This window comes from Dicentrarchus labrax, unplaced genomic scaffold, assembly GCF_905237075.1.
Source record: "Dicentrarchus labrax unplaced genomic scaffold, dlabrax2021, whole genome shotgun sequence".
Taxonomy (NCBI): Eukaryota; Metazoa; Chordata; class Actinopteri; family Moronidae; genus Dicentrarchus; species Dicentrarchus labrax.
Window position 1 is genome coordinate 16,682,620 of NW_026136711.1, and position 15,146 is coordinate 16,697,765.

General features: G+C 40.7%; 1 long non-coding RNA gene across 1 annotated transcript in view; it reads left to right on the forward strand.

The window, feature by feature from the left end:
* Nucleotides 1–15,146, forward strand: part of LOC127371211 (uncharacterized) — a 97,032-nt gene that overhangs the window by 51,204 nt on the left and 30,682 nt on the right. The window lies entirely within an intron of this gene.

The following is a 15,146-nucleotide window of genomic DNA, read 5'->3' on the forward strand; positions in this document are numbered from 1 at the left end:
AATACGTTATTCATTAGCCTATTTAAAACAACAAAAAAACAATTTTATAGTTTTTCCCATCTTTGCTAAGCAAGAGTTTTGTGCAAAAGGAATTCCACGCCTGTTGCAAATAGGCAGGTTGAGTTCAGTGATTGAAACAAATAAAAGCCCGGGCTATTAATTGTTAGTTTTGAGGTAAATACATTTAAAACGCTCAATGGGAAATGTGGCTCTTCTGAGATAGATTTTGTGACAGTGCATTTAAAAAGAAGTAATGTAGTTGAAAAATAGATATTTACTGTAAGTTCTCTTATTACACATAAAATGTTAAGCTAGTGTTTGTGTCTCACTATCTTATACTCGGCGTAGACAGAAAACTGATAGATAAACCTGATAAATGATGTTACATTATATGTCCACCAGGGAGCACCAGAGATCTATATTGCAGAAGACCGTCCCAGTGCCTCTTCAACTCTCTTCCGTGCTATTACTGTCACAGCTGCAGTCACAGTCACTGATCTGCCATGCAGTTAACCTCTTTTAAATACTACTTAAGTATTAACTAACGCAATGTTATTTTTTTCTTGTTCACAAATAGAAAGCAGAGTTAACTGATGCTGATTTTTTATGCCGAAAACAGCAGCAACGGTTACCTATTGATTGGGTTATTGATTACCTTTCTTTGCCCTGCTAAATTAAAACATTTTCATAAAATCTCAGCATGGCAGGACAGCATTCCCCCTACATACATTTAACAAGAAAATATAAAGCATTTGACAACTGAAATATATTAATGCCAAATTTGGTACATTTTCTCAGAGGTGGTGGCCTTCAGATTTCACCTGCCTCCTTTTTTTGGCCTCTTTTCTTCTCTTTTGCAGCTCTTTCCATAATTTCCTGATGTATTAGTCCAGGGCTGCTTCAGGATGATCCATAAACCATCTAACAGCCTTTCTTAAGTTAAAGCGGGGTAATCTTATTCCTCATCCACACACATACACACACACACATACGCACACACACACTGACTGATGCCGCAGAGCATGTTTAAGTGTAGTGGTGGTATCTGCAGCCCATCCACAGGCCCATTCTCCAGGGTCTTTATGATGCTAATGTACTCCCCAGTCTAATAAATCCCTGTAGAGCTGCAAGGAGTAGATCTTATGGCTCACTCCGATCACCACCTTTTGCCCATCTCCCCCCCAACACACATACACGCACTGCTATTACCGCAGCAGAAGTGCCTGCCTTGCACTTCCACAGATACTTGGGTGGCTGTTTAGTAAGAGGGAGAGAGGGAAAGGGTTGAGACAAATCAAACATGAAGGTGCAATTTAAGAGATGTTGGCACAGGAACGCAGAGTTAGGCCCTGGCATGGAGAGCTGGGGGTGTATTGAGGGGAGACACACTAAGAGACACTCATCACCTCTTTCTGATGGTTGGGCCTCTTGAAGTGGGTTTGGCACGGCATCTTGAGCACCACTGTGCCCCGCAGAGGGGTGAGGAAGAGGGAGAAGTAAAATAATCACTGAGGTTTTTCTTAATGTTTAACAAGCAGCGAACAAGGAGCTCCATTCAGAACTAAGGATGGATCCTCTATCGAAGCAGGGAAAAATGAAGCTTCATTCTCTCCTCAGACCAATCCTCCTTTTCATCCTTTCTCCTCCTCACCCCAATTTCTCCGTCTACCTGCCCCTCCCTCCTTCCTCCCTCCATAGTCTTCTTCTGGCCGCTGGGCTCGGTGTGTGTGTGTGTGTGTGTATGACTCCTCCCTCCTTTTCTCCCTCCCTCCCAGGGGAACAGTGTGTCACTCAGCTTGAAGCCCACGGAAGAGAGGTGAAAGGGGGCTGATTGAGCTAATTTAGCCCCTGGATGTGAGAGCAGGAAAGGCCTCACCCTCTGCTAATAGACAGACATCAAAATGGAGATGAGGGGGGGATGAAAGAAGGGAAAGAAGAGAGGAGGGAGGGGGGACTATAAAACTGAGACGACTTTTTGATGGATTTATCTCTTTTTGTCCGAGGGGATGTGAAGAAAACTTTTATGAACACTGAGTGACATTGTGAAGTTGGTAAAGGTTTATGTGTGTTGCCTTGAATTAAAACCTGCTGATATTACCTATTGATCCGTCCTCCTCCATTAAGATACCGTCAATCACAGTCTGCTTTATGATCTCTTCTGCCCCGGCCACTCACTGTACATTCTCCCTGACAGGCAGCCTGGAAGTCACACCAAAAATACTGGCTTTTACCACATGGATGGAGATTGGAGACACTTTTTATAGCCTTTGCAGGCATAGTACTCCTGTAGGACCCAGTGGCCCACTATCAAAAAGCCTCTAATGAAGATGGCACGATGACACAACATTGATTTTAGCTCTATAATTCACACAGCAGGTTCAAGTTTGTCCTAAAGTTTTTGACTCTTAACTCTTAAGTTTTAGAGGTGAAGTTATTTCCATTTTTATAAGATCTTTGTGTGTTTACATACATGGGGTTCCAGTTTAGAACCATTCTAATTTGATCTATAGTCGATCTCAGTTGAGTGTTAAAAAGGGTTGAATAAAGGCTGTCACACATTGTAAAAGTGGCGTCCCTCTTGAAAGGTCAAAACTGAGAGCTCACAAACACCCATCAAACAGGCAAAGCCACTTCTCCTTCCTTGCTCTTTCCCTCACATTTTCTCCCTAACTAACTCTGCCTCGACACCGACACCACGCACCTCCTGTCCTTCTTCATTCCCACCTCTCCTGCCCCTCTTTATTCTGCCGCACCATTGTCCATCTTCCTCTACATATTTAATACTCTTCGCTGACTCCCCTCAACCCCTCGTGCCTCTATTCCTGAAAGAAAAGGAGCTCAAATTGGCTGGAGAGATGAATAATGTCCCCGCCATTAACAGTGGCATGGAAGGATCAGTCTTTTCATGTGTGTGGGGGTGAAGAGATGAGTTGCAGGAGAGGTGAGGTGGTGGTGGTGGTAGGGTGGGCTGTGGTCTGAGGGTCCGTATCATTCTTTCTAACTTTTTGCTCAAACTGCAGTAAAGGAAGAAGCAGAAGAGTGGGCAGGAGTATGGAGATTTTCTTTATACAGTCTACAGAGTAAGATAGCTGTTGTGGAGGTAGGGGCACATGCATGAGTGTACTGCAGTTTAAAATACAAAAACTAATAAAACAGTTGAGTCTTTGGCTTTTGGTTCTTTTGGCTTGAAAAGGAACATTTTGTGAAAGCTTTAATTTAGATTTTCCCCCAACATCATGAAAAATAAATTAGAAATCATTTCAGCGTGGCGTCTTTATTGATGAAATTCAATTTTGTACCAAAATTAAGTCCATGTATCCTGGGTCTTACAGTAATCTCTCCCCAGATGCTACATGAGTGTCTTCCACCCTAGATGGCCAGTAGGGGGAGTTAGTGGTCCACAACACAGTCCAGTACAGTTAAGGTAGAAGACAAACAAGGCCTGACTGACATTTCATAGCACTGAAAATTAATATGTTGTTTGGAATTGCAGTGAATGTCATCCACTGACAGAAAGAGCGTCTGGCGCAACCTCTGTAAAATTAAGACATGGTGTCATCTCTAAATTCCCGAGAACATAATGGGAAAACCGTTGTTTGGCTGTTTGAATGATCAAAGATGGAACACAAACACTGTAACATCTCTAAGTTTTGTGGGTTGGTTGGAGAGGTGCTAAATTAAGCCTATCATTATTAAGATAAATAATGCATCTGACATAGAATTTGTCACATTTTGAAGGTTAACCACTCCATCCTTTTCTCTGGCAGTTGATGGAGTGGCTATGAGAGTGATGAATCCTACATCTACATTGCAGGTTTTTTTTTTTTTCAAAATGTATCTTGACTGGGACCTCAAATGATGGACAATATTATCGTCCTTGACAACAAAAAACCATGAAGATTACTGACTACTAATGGTCTGGTGCACAGGATTCATTCAAAACCTAAGCTTCTGAGATCTGTTTGTTCTTTTGCTGTGTTTGTTTCTCTATCTGCCAATCCAGCCATCCACTCATCCATTCATCCATCCATCTTGCAAATCCTCTTCCATTTCATTTGGTGTTGTTGTGAGTGAGAAGCATTTCGCTGAACTTAAAATCTGAAGGTCGCAAAAATGTGACTTTTTTTTCCATACCTCCCTGAAAAGCAGCATAGATTATACAGCCTACAGCTGTTATCACATTTATGCCCTTCTTCAAGCTTCTTTTTATTCTCATCCTCTCGTCTCCAGCCTTTCAGAGACCTGAAGATAACGGCACGCCACATGACGCCATTGTCCTCCTTCTCTCTCTCTCTCTCTCGTAGGTGGAGATTTAAAGTTCTGTTTTAAAACTGCCACTGTTCCAATCCTACTTAACCCTCCATCCTCCTCTTCCTCTTGTCTCCCCCCTTCCTCCTGAGTATACTACCTAACCCTTCTGAACTTCAGTCAGAGTTACTGAAGACCCTGAGTACACTGGGGACTCAGCTACACCGCTGAGAGAGAGACAGAGATAGACAGAGACTTAGCTGCCTGCTATTCTACCACTCTCTCCGGTAATAAGAAAAGTTTCTGTTCTTTTCTGTGTTACAGCAGGGAGATAAAACTAGGGATCACTCACACTCGCATTCACTTTTGCACACACACACGCACTCAGTAACACACTGACACACATGATCTTGGAAATGCACTCAGCAAAGCATGAATTCAGACACAAAATGGAGGCACAATATAGAGACAAACTTGTATTCTATCTTACACACAGGCACACACAATCTTCATCCTCACTATGAAGCTTTCGGAGTTCTTTCGCGCAAACTTGTTACGGACAAAGAGAGCCAAAAGACGAGAGAAGAGAAAAAGAAACAAGTTTAGTCTGTAAGCGGCTCGAAAACCTGATACGAATTAGAGGGCGATTTCCACAAAGGTCAATGTATTCAGCTGATATCCTAAGAGGGAGGAAATTTAATACCCCTTTTTGGTTGAATTAATTAATTATAATATTAGGCTAGCTCTAGGGGCCCTTTTCTTCAGTGATTAAGTGAGCACATATCTTTAAAAGACTGTGTTGGTCTCTGGGGCCCTGGGCTTCTGAACCTTGGGGTGAAACGGAGAGAGATGTATTATACATGAGAGGACGGAGAAACACAGACCCGTCTGCTCACCTCCACGGCAAGACACACCATGTTCCTTATTTAGACCTTCAATAGCACTTGTCTTTCTTTGCAGAGGCGCTTCTATATTGCCCCTCTGCCCTCCTCTAGTCCCCTCGGTGTTCAGCTCACTGGGGTTTAAGTTTAAATGTCTTTAAAAACAGTTCAGTACACCCCGGTGCTTGCATCTCTGCATTTGGGTAGAATGCTATTGTGGAAGATCCTTCACTTAAGGAAAAACAGGAACAACATTATGTAAAAATACTCAATTACAAAGAATGGTCACATTCAGAGTGTTAAATTATTGATACAAGCAGCATTTTAATGTTGCAGGTCATCCAGGTGAAGATTTATCTCTAAATCTTTTTTTGATGAGCATTAGTACCACATTGTTCTGTTGTTACTTATAGTTTTATTAGTTAGGCAGGCATCTGTAAAGAACTGATCTACAAAACAGATAAGGTTTGGTTGAGCTATTAAACACATCTTATTTTTCTGATCATAATAATAATAAAGTGAGAAAGTAAGAAAAATAAGAAGCATTTAGTTTACCTGCATAAAAGGTGCTATACAAATCAAGTTTGATTGATTGATTTGATATGTTTATTTGTTAAATAAGTATTTATCCACAGTTTTAAGATAAATATATTGAAATTAAAAGTAAAATACTATTTGCCTCTGAAATGTGGTAAAAAACATTAAAATACACATTAATAATATACTTAATACTTAAGATTTCACTTAGGTACCATACTATAAATATATACTTTACTTTCCACCTTTGAAAAAATATGTTTATGTACATATATGTGCAGGTACAAGTAGGTGTCTCCCTGAGCTGACCCAGCGAGGACCCTCCTAGCTGTCAATCGTGTCAAACTTGTGTGTGTAAGTGTGTGTTTGAGTGACAGCTCTTTGACATCACGTCTAAATCATGGTTACTTAATGGCTGTTACCCTTTTCAACAGAGGTTGATGATGGAGACAAAGAGGAAGGGCAGTGATGACAAGAAGGTGATGACAGGGTGGCAGAGAAAATTATGGGAAACTGCTAGAGGGTTGTGTTGTGTATAAGTGTGTGTGTGTGTGTGTGTGTGTTGTAGCGCAAAAAGAATAAATACATGGAATTGAAAGTGATTGTAAATTGAGCTGTCTGTATACTGCATCCACCCCCATAAAAAGGCATTGTGGTGCAAAGCCAACGAGTGCTTGTAAGTAACACCCTCCCTCCAGATACACACACACACACACACACACACACACACACACACACACACACAGAGGACCGTAGGCATCCTGCCCCCACTGCCTGACCCCACTAAACATTCAGGTACAATTAATTATTCCTTCCTGATCTAACGAACGCAGTGCACTGATTGGACACCCTGAGGGTGCAAGGGCACTATTTTAAAAACACTTTCTGGTCATGAATTTTAATCACTTCAAATGTATTGATAAATTATTAATTAAGTGACTTTAAGTGATGCCAGGTGGGCATAATTTCAGGAGTAGTAAAATGCTTTTGGGGGTAAAGTGCTGTGATGTGAAAGCAGAGCAATGGAGCTTGTTATTTTTCTCTTAAAGCAGCTGTTTTATTTAAAAGGGATTTCTCACAAAGTGTTCAACAGTCTACAGGGCTTATTTGGTCAGACAGAAAGGATCCGCCATTTTGCAAAAATTAAGGTCATTTTTCATTCTTTGTTTTATTCCAGCTGTGGGGCCCTAGTAGTAGTAATAGTAGTAGTAGTAGTAGTCTTCACTGAATCAGTTTTTTTTGCTGGATTGGAAATCTTCTATTTGGTTAGTGTGGCCTTGATCCTTAAGGAATCATACAGTGCATATTTTCTGGAATTAAAATACAACATATCAGCATTTTCTGCTCATATGTCAGAAGTTTTGGAAGACCAAATACAGCTATGGTTTAAAGCTCCTTCTGGGGTGACATCCGCCATAAATTCCTCTTAATATTGCTAATAATAGGCCAATGTTCAGAAACTGAGACTAAATATGTACATGACTCCTGCTGGCACCCGGCAGGTTTGGAGTAAAAATACAGTATGTTTAAGTGTGGGTTCCAGTGTGTCTGCTTCGCATGCGCCTGCCTGTTCTATAGGTTAACCTGCTGAACAAGACCCGAGCGGGAACAGCGCAAATTACAAATTACCTCCCTTATTAGGCCTGACCCCAAATTTCCTTTCATGAATATTCATTATGGTGGCCGCTCGGCGCGCCAAGAAATGAATTTGCCCTCTCCTCGGAGTGGACTGTGAATAAGGAATGATTAATGGAATTCTGCGTGGTATGAATCCATCATTCCTAGGATGGAGGCTGGCCTGGTAATAAGGATCCAATTAGAGCCACAGTGGGTGGGACACAGCAGGAGCCATGGCAAGACAGACCCTATAACACCTACATACTCACACACACACTCACACACAGACACACAGAAACACACACACACACACACACACACACACACACACACACACACACACACACACACGCACACACACAAACCCACCAATACACCCACATTTTTATATATCTCCACATTTCATAACAAACTATTTAGTATAAATGTGTACTGCATGCAGAGCTAACTTTTCTAGCATCTCCTTCCCTTTGCTCTCCTTTTTTCTCTCGTGACCTGCAGCAGAGTTATGGGTGGCACTAAGCAGTTACCCCACCACCTCTTTCTCCCAGTACACCTCTCCTCTCAGCAGGGGCTGCTTTAGCTCTGCTGGCACCTCCACCTTTCCTGGTTAATTTCATGTTCCGGTGCGTCCTGAGACAGCTCATCCTGCTGCCAAATATTTGTGTTGGGAGACCAGCTAATCTGGAGCTGGGTGCATGCTCCTATCCACACGTGCACACACACTGGCACACGCAGGGTTATCAGTGCACAAGTTGGTTTTTGTGAGTGCTGGTGTGTGTATTTGTGTATGTGAATGATTGTAGAGCTGCTGATACCAGTGTGTATCTTCCACCCTCTTGACCACAGTGTATCGACCATTTGGCCAAGTTACAGAAGATTACCGGCACAGCCGTGTTTACTGCTGGAGTGCAACTGCTGTGTTTACAGATGAACGCATGAGTGAAGGGATGAACTTATTGAAAGGAAATAAATTCCCAGTTCCTGTCCATCTTTCAAGAATTGGCTGAGTTAGCCCTCACTTACTTTGGGTTTGTGTAAGAGTACTGTGTAAATGAAATTTATTGTTCTGCTAAGTCCATCTTAATTGAAAATAACCCATTCACCTGTGGCCAATCTAAATTCCACTTCCTGGAACATCTTTATTGTCCGTTCATCTATTTTCCTGTGTCCTCTCCTCTCTCCCTGGCTTTAATGAGGTGTCCTGTTCCTCTGCCTCATAAACTAAAACCTTTTAGATGAATTACATCTCCTTAAGATTCATCTCCAGCACTGTGGCTTCTTTTCCCCCTTTTATGATTGTATTTAATCCACATCACATCTTTATTCAGAACAAATACCCCTGCATGACACCTCGCAGAGCGCAGGCGGGGAAGAGGAATGTTTCGGCGAAGGTAGGGAGAAATGGAGATGTGCCAGCACGGCTCAGCCTGGTCTCTGATGATATCCTCGATAAGACTTTTAGCTAATTACTGACTGCTGCCTCTGAATGCAGCTTCAGTGAAGAGAAAGGCAATGAACCTGCCTGCTAGCTCAATAGAGAGGCAGCAAGAAAAAAGAAAGGGGACGCGGCTGTTGAAAGAGAGACAGATTAACATTTGTTCTTTTACATGCCTCCCTCTGCCACACACACAATAACTTTGCTTATACTAATTAACAATTAGCAAAGACTGGTTGGCTAATTGTGTTATTGCTCCTAATCAAGAGGCTAATTACCAGAATGTCAATTTAGATTTAATTACTAAGTGCTTTGTTAATTCCCACTGAGCATAAGTTACCCTTTCTCTCCCTCTTTCTCTCCCCCTCCCCACCTCTCTTTCTCTCCTTCTCCCTTCCTTTCCCCCTCGTTCCATGTTGAACCTTTGGTGTGTTCTGAGGTCCTGTGTTGGGATTGGGGGGAGTGGGTAAATACAGAGATAAATGAGGCAAGGTGTTTGAGCAGGGGGACCAAGAGGCAGAGGCATTAATGAACAGCTTTTACCGCCGGGCCTCCAATTAGCCAACTCTCTCCTGCCAACATCACAGAGAGGAGAGATCCACTAAGATCCACTCAGCCAGCCCCCCCTCCCACCACCATCACAACCACATCCCCACCTCCCACCAGCCCATCACAGCTGTCCCTGGCCCTCCACACACTTCCACTGCACTGAACCCACAACCACAGAACTGACAGCAGCCGCACCCAAAGAATTTACCTAATAATGTATTTAGATCAGACATTTTCTTTGTGATTAACAGGGCCTTTCTTTCTTCTCCTTTCTGTCTCCTTTGTGTGTGTGTGCTGACCTGCTTGGCAAGCTACTGTATATATTTTTTATTATAAATGAAACTGTATTGAAGTCAATTGAACTGAAGCAAGAAGAATACAATATGATAGTTTTGTTCTATTGTAGTAACATTTATATCACTAAGATATACTTTGCAACACAAAAAATTATGATGATTATCATTGTCATCATCACCATTATAATCTTCATATAAACAAGAAGAAAAAAGGGTGAGAATCAACAATAAGACATCATGATTATTATTATTATTTTTATTTAAATAAAGCTAGCATGCAAATTATTTTATGATTATAATCCAGCTGAGACACAATACCAGTATTATTCTCACCTTATCAGTGTGTAACTTTCAAAGTCGTATTGATAAAGGTGCAATTACTATTAATTGTTGTTACGTTTTTTCTTGTCTTATTAATCTTATTATAAGTTCTATTATTAGTTCTTGCTCTTTTCAAAAAGAGGGGTCATAAGGTCAAGTATGATAAAAAATAACAATAATAACAATTTTTAATTCATTTTGAATGTTTCTATTTTCACCAATGGCTTCAGTTTTCTGTCTTGTCTTTCCTAATTCTCTCTTCTGATCCATGAGGCTCTTCCTCACAGCTCAGGGCCTCTAATAAGGATTTAATGGTCATTGCTTGTCTCTCCGTCTTAGACAAAGCAAGCAAACCACAATACATCATACATATGTGCATACTAAATCACTCCCAATGTGCACTACAGTTGTTCTGTCAAAGAAAGCCATGTTTGTTTTATCTCACTTTTTTTTTAAATAATTCATTCAGCAACCTCAGACATTGCTCAGTGACTCTGAACATCACATTGTTGCCTGGAACAAAATGTCAACACAGATGTTGTGAATGATGCTTATCTGATGCCTGTCTCTTTATGCAGGCATCTTGTTCAACCACTGTTTGGTGCTATTGTCTTACAATTATTCATCCCCTGGACCAATGCTGAGGATGGGGGGTGAACGCATGCATGGTGTGCACACACAAACACACACACACACACACACACACACACACACACACACACACACATGCACATCTCTGTCTCAAAAAGAGCAAGCGCTTTCACTCTCCTCTCTAACTGCCTGGCTCCTCATACTCCTGCCAAAATACCATAAGACAGGGTATAATATATATAATTATCCCCACTTACATTAGCCATTATGCCAGTGGAGCATTGCCTGCAGAATGACACACGACCTGTCAAGACTTCATTCACGCCATTAATAAGCGTCATTAGTGTCTGCTTTGAATACCCCTCTTGCACACTGCAGTCATTTCAACATGTCATAGATTTTAATTTGAGGGTAAAAATAGCTGTGAGGATATTATGCACTCTCCCAGCCAGTCTCTGTGGTCTTCTGATGGGGAGGAAGTTCACAGTGTGACCTTGGATTTTCTCTTTATTGGAATTAGAACCATTACTGTTCTTTAGTGCTGTGGGCCAGCTACTAACACTGAGGCTGTTATGCTTAGTGTGCTCCTTCCTTTGTGGTGTCCATCACCAGCATTTAAAATCAAAATTTTAAACCATTAGTTTGTCACAAATGACGTTGAGGCAATTGACCAGCATCTTATGCAGCCTTATACAAAGTGGGTTAACTGCCTAAAATTATTTCAAAAACAGAATGCACTCAAGGAACTAATGCAATGGTGGCCTACTGAGAAATGTCAACTGCTTATCAACTGCTCCCACCACTCCTATAATGAGTACCTTATAAAAGAAGGGGTTGTGATCTAATTTTCTGTTTCTTCACTGTTAACTGCAAACAGGATAAAAAATATATAGACTGCTTACAGAACAAAAAATGAAAAGTATGTTACCTTTGCTGTATATTGTTAACATACATAACATACTTATAACATTAGTTTTACCGGCATATGTTCTTCATTTTACGTTGAACTAACATATTTATGTGCAAAGTTTCAAACAAACTGTACACTGACTATCAAAATACAGAAAATAAACCCTTACCCTGATGAAGAGCTTAGTTTTCTCCCTGCCTTTCTCTAAGTAGCAGCTAATGTAAAAGTATGGTTGGAAACTTTTGGGAAACATGTTTGTACTGTGCAATTAAGGACACTAAGTTATTTTAACAAAAAAAAATTGTTGAAAGTAATTAGATCAAAAATTTGAGGTAAAACTAACTTAATTTTGTAAAGTTGTTAAAAAAACATTCTTGATCAAGTAGCTTTAGTAATTTTAAGTGACACTGGCTTAGTTTTGTAATTGTTATTTGTACCGTGATTCAAAGTTATTTTAACTAAATTTGTATTTAGTGAAATAACATTGAGAAAACATGAACTCAGTCTTGATTAAGTACTTTTTTCCAGGTTTTTTTTACAATACAAATAAAACATTCAAACTTACTTAAAGTGTAAAACTGTAACTAAAATCAAATAGATAACTTAGCTATTTGGCATTGGTTTACTGAATGAGCACTAGCTGATAGCCTTACTTTATGATAGTGTTATGATTTTGTTATTATTTTCTTATTCTCTTCGTCATTTAATGAATAAATCAGCATTCATCATCGTCATCACACTACCTCTCTGACCTATGCCCTCCCTGAGAGTCTCTTAGCCCTTCCATACACATGCTGGTTTAGCTCGACTTGGTTTGACTCGACTCACCAGTTCAGGATTTACATCTCCATTACAACAAGGCTACCAGCTTGAAGTTGTGTTTTTACAGGCAGAGAGAGCTGCGGTGGTCAAGAGAGCTCAAGATTGAATGAAGAGAGGGGCCGGCGTTAGTGAGAACAAAGCAGTAAATATAATAAATAAAATGTTATTTTCATATTTTTTCACAGCGGTTACAGTCTAAAACACATGCAAATAAACACGACAACCTTCATCTCTGCAGTATGTAGACTTGTTTTTATTAAAGAATAGCCGCTATATGCTCCATTCTGGTTATAAACATTTAATTTCCCATAGATTTCTTCACAATTAAAGTCCCAGATTTTTATGCTACAGTGTGATTGCATAAAAGCCTCTTTGATCTTTCAAATGTGAACATAAAAAATACATTCTGGCCCTAGAAGCTGGCATAGATACTGAATTCAGAGCCTCTCAGAGTCTGTGCTCCAATGTCTTCCAAATGTGCCACCATTTTTCTCCACAGATTGTGGGCGGAGGAGAGGAGGTTTATAGGGTAACATTGAGTTAACCACGAAGAAAACCTGCTCGTAGCAGTTAGGACACGGAGAGTGATCGGGTAAAACTTATGCACCTTTATAGTACAAGTTAACCTTGAAGTTACAGCTGATGTCACTGAGTTACTCCTGAAGTGAACCTGGATAAGCCAGTTACCTCACTTCGTAGTACAACTCTCAGATCTTAAGTCTGCCTGCCTTTTTAACCAAATCTGAGTTAACTCACCCACAGCAGTTATATATATTTAAAAACATCTATATTCTCTCGGGAAGACACTGTGGGATAACAAATATGTCTTCCTCCTTATTTCTCTTGCCCTCTTTTCAGTGCTGATTAAGTGTTTAGGGAAAGTGCGGTTGTGCTAGCATATCAGTGTCTAAGAGAGTGTGTTCCTGTTAAAATGTGTCTCTGTGCGTGTGTGTGCATCACTTCAACTCAGAAATAAGAGACACAGGGGAATATCCCACAGGTACGATACATGAGTGTATATGTGTGTGCCTGTGGTGTGCCTGTGTGTGCGTGAGACAGAGAGAGAGATACCGTCCCACAGGTACAAGCGTGTGTGTGTGTCTCTGTGTGACTGTCCCACAGGTACAGAGAGTATTTGAGCCTCCTGACAGGCTGTGTCTTTGATCGTTTGGTGAGTCAGTCCTTGTTTGCCTCGCCTGTGTGCAACTGCTGTAGGGGCTAATTAGCCAATGAAAAGACTTAATCACTAGAGCCTGCTGTCAACTGTACACCTTGGCTTGCTTTCAGGAATCTTTAAAAAGGGAGGTTCAGGGGGGTGGGGGTGGGGGGGATGTGGCAGGGTGGGTTTGATAGGAAGGAACTTAAAAGGGGTTTATTTCCATTTTTTCCTATGATGTGTTAAAATGAAATGATTAAAATGATCAATTCTGCAATAAACCACACAGTATCTTTATTTTCCTTCCACGGTAAGAATGAGAGGGAAGGGAAATGTTATAAATGGATGAGAGAAAGAATCAAAAAGACATAGCCATTAATCCTGACCAGTGACCCATCGCAGCTCCCTCCTCAGAAGAGAGGAAGAGGAAAAGGAAGGGAAGAGGAGAGGAGAGGATGGGGAAGGACGACTGACACACCATGAACCTCTCCTCCATGTTAAGAGCCAATTAAAGCCAGGAGAAGCCTCTCCTGTTGTCCCAGTCGGCTCCAACATGGTGGCCTCCTCTCCTCTAACCCTCCCCTTCACTCACCTCCCATCAGCAAACTGCCCGACTGGCCTTTATGCTGTCATGGCTGCTTACCTCTGGCCCCCAGTAAACAAGCATTACATAACATACACAAAGTGATGTGTGTAGGAGTGATGATGATGACCTGCAAGTGGCCACTAAAGTTTACTTTTTATTCACCAAGACCCTGTAATTAGAGAAACAGCATCAAGCACAGAGCTGAGTATTTTCATCCTGGATTTAACCCTGCTGTTCAGCTCTGAGAGGTTATGGTGTGTGTGTGTGTGTGTGTGTGTGTGTGTGTGTGTGTGTGTGTGTGTATTTTAATTGGTTTATGTTGTCAGTGAAACTGCAGTGTGATCTTGTCACTGTCTCTTCATGCAGATATTTTTGCCCTTATACGGCCTCTCTGACTTACCATACAAAGAATGTCGTTTTTCTCCATGGTGATTTATTTATGTGATATATACTGTGTGATTTATGTGTTATGACCTTGTGAATAACACTGGCTACTGTGTCTGCTATTTATTCAAAGTGCATTTCCCTGTTTTAATTACTGGGTGAATAAATTATAAGTGTTTTAAGGATATTGTAAGTGAATGAATATTGTATTATATGATTTTTTATAATATTACTACCACTAATAATAAATCGAAATGTAACATTTTAATGTTCCCACACATGGGTGCTAAAATGCAACTAAACCCAAATGGAAACACAGTTACTGAACAAACAACTACATATATTTGTGAATTAAAATCACCTCAAGTGGAAATGCCATGAATGATTTCAAACAAAAGGCTACTATCGATTATTTGTACAAATACAGATTTCAATCGAAATATCAAAACATATTCAAACAACATGGACTCACAGAGAGGAGCCATTTCAGCCAACTTCCTGTAACTTAAGGACTTCAAACCCTTAATGAAAAAAAAACAAAAACAAGGATCAATTGGACAGAAACAACTATAATCCAAAATCATCTGAATAGTTATTAAGCCCAGTGTACAGACTAAACACAGTCTGGCCAGAGAAACCGGCAGACAAAGGCAAACAAACCTGGCAACAGAAGACAGTCTCTGAATGTAATCTGCATGTTGGCGAGAAAGTCTTACACAAACACTGGCGACTTATGAGAGCAACTGTCACACAATGCCAGTATCATACAGAGTAGAGGTCTCTTCGCTGTGGGAGTCACCAAAACAGAGA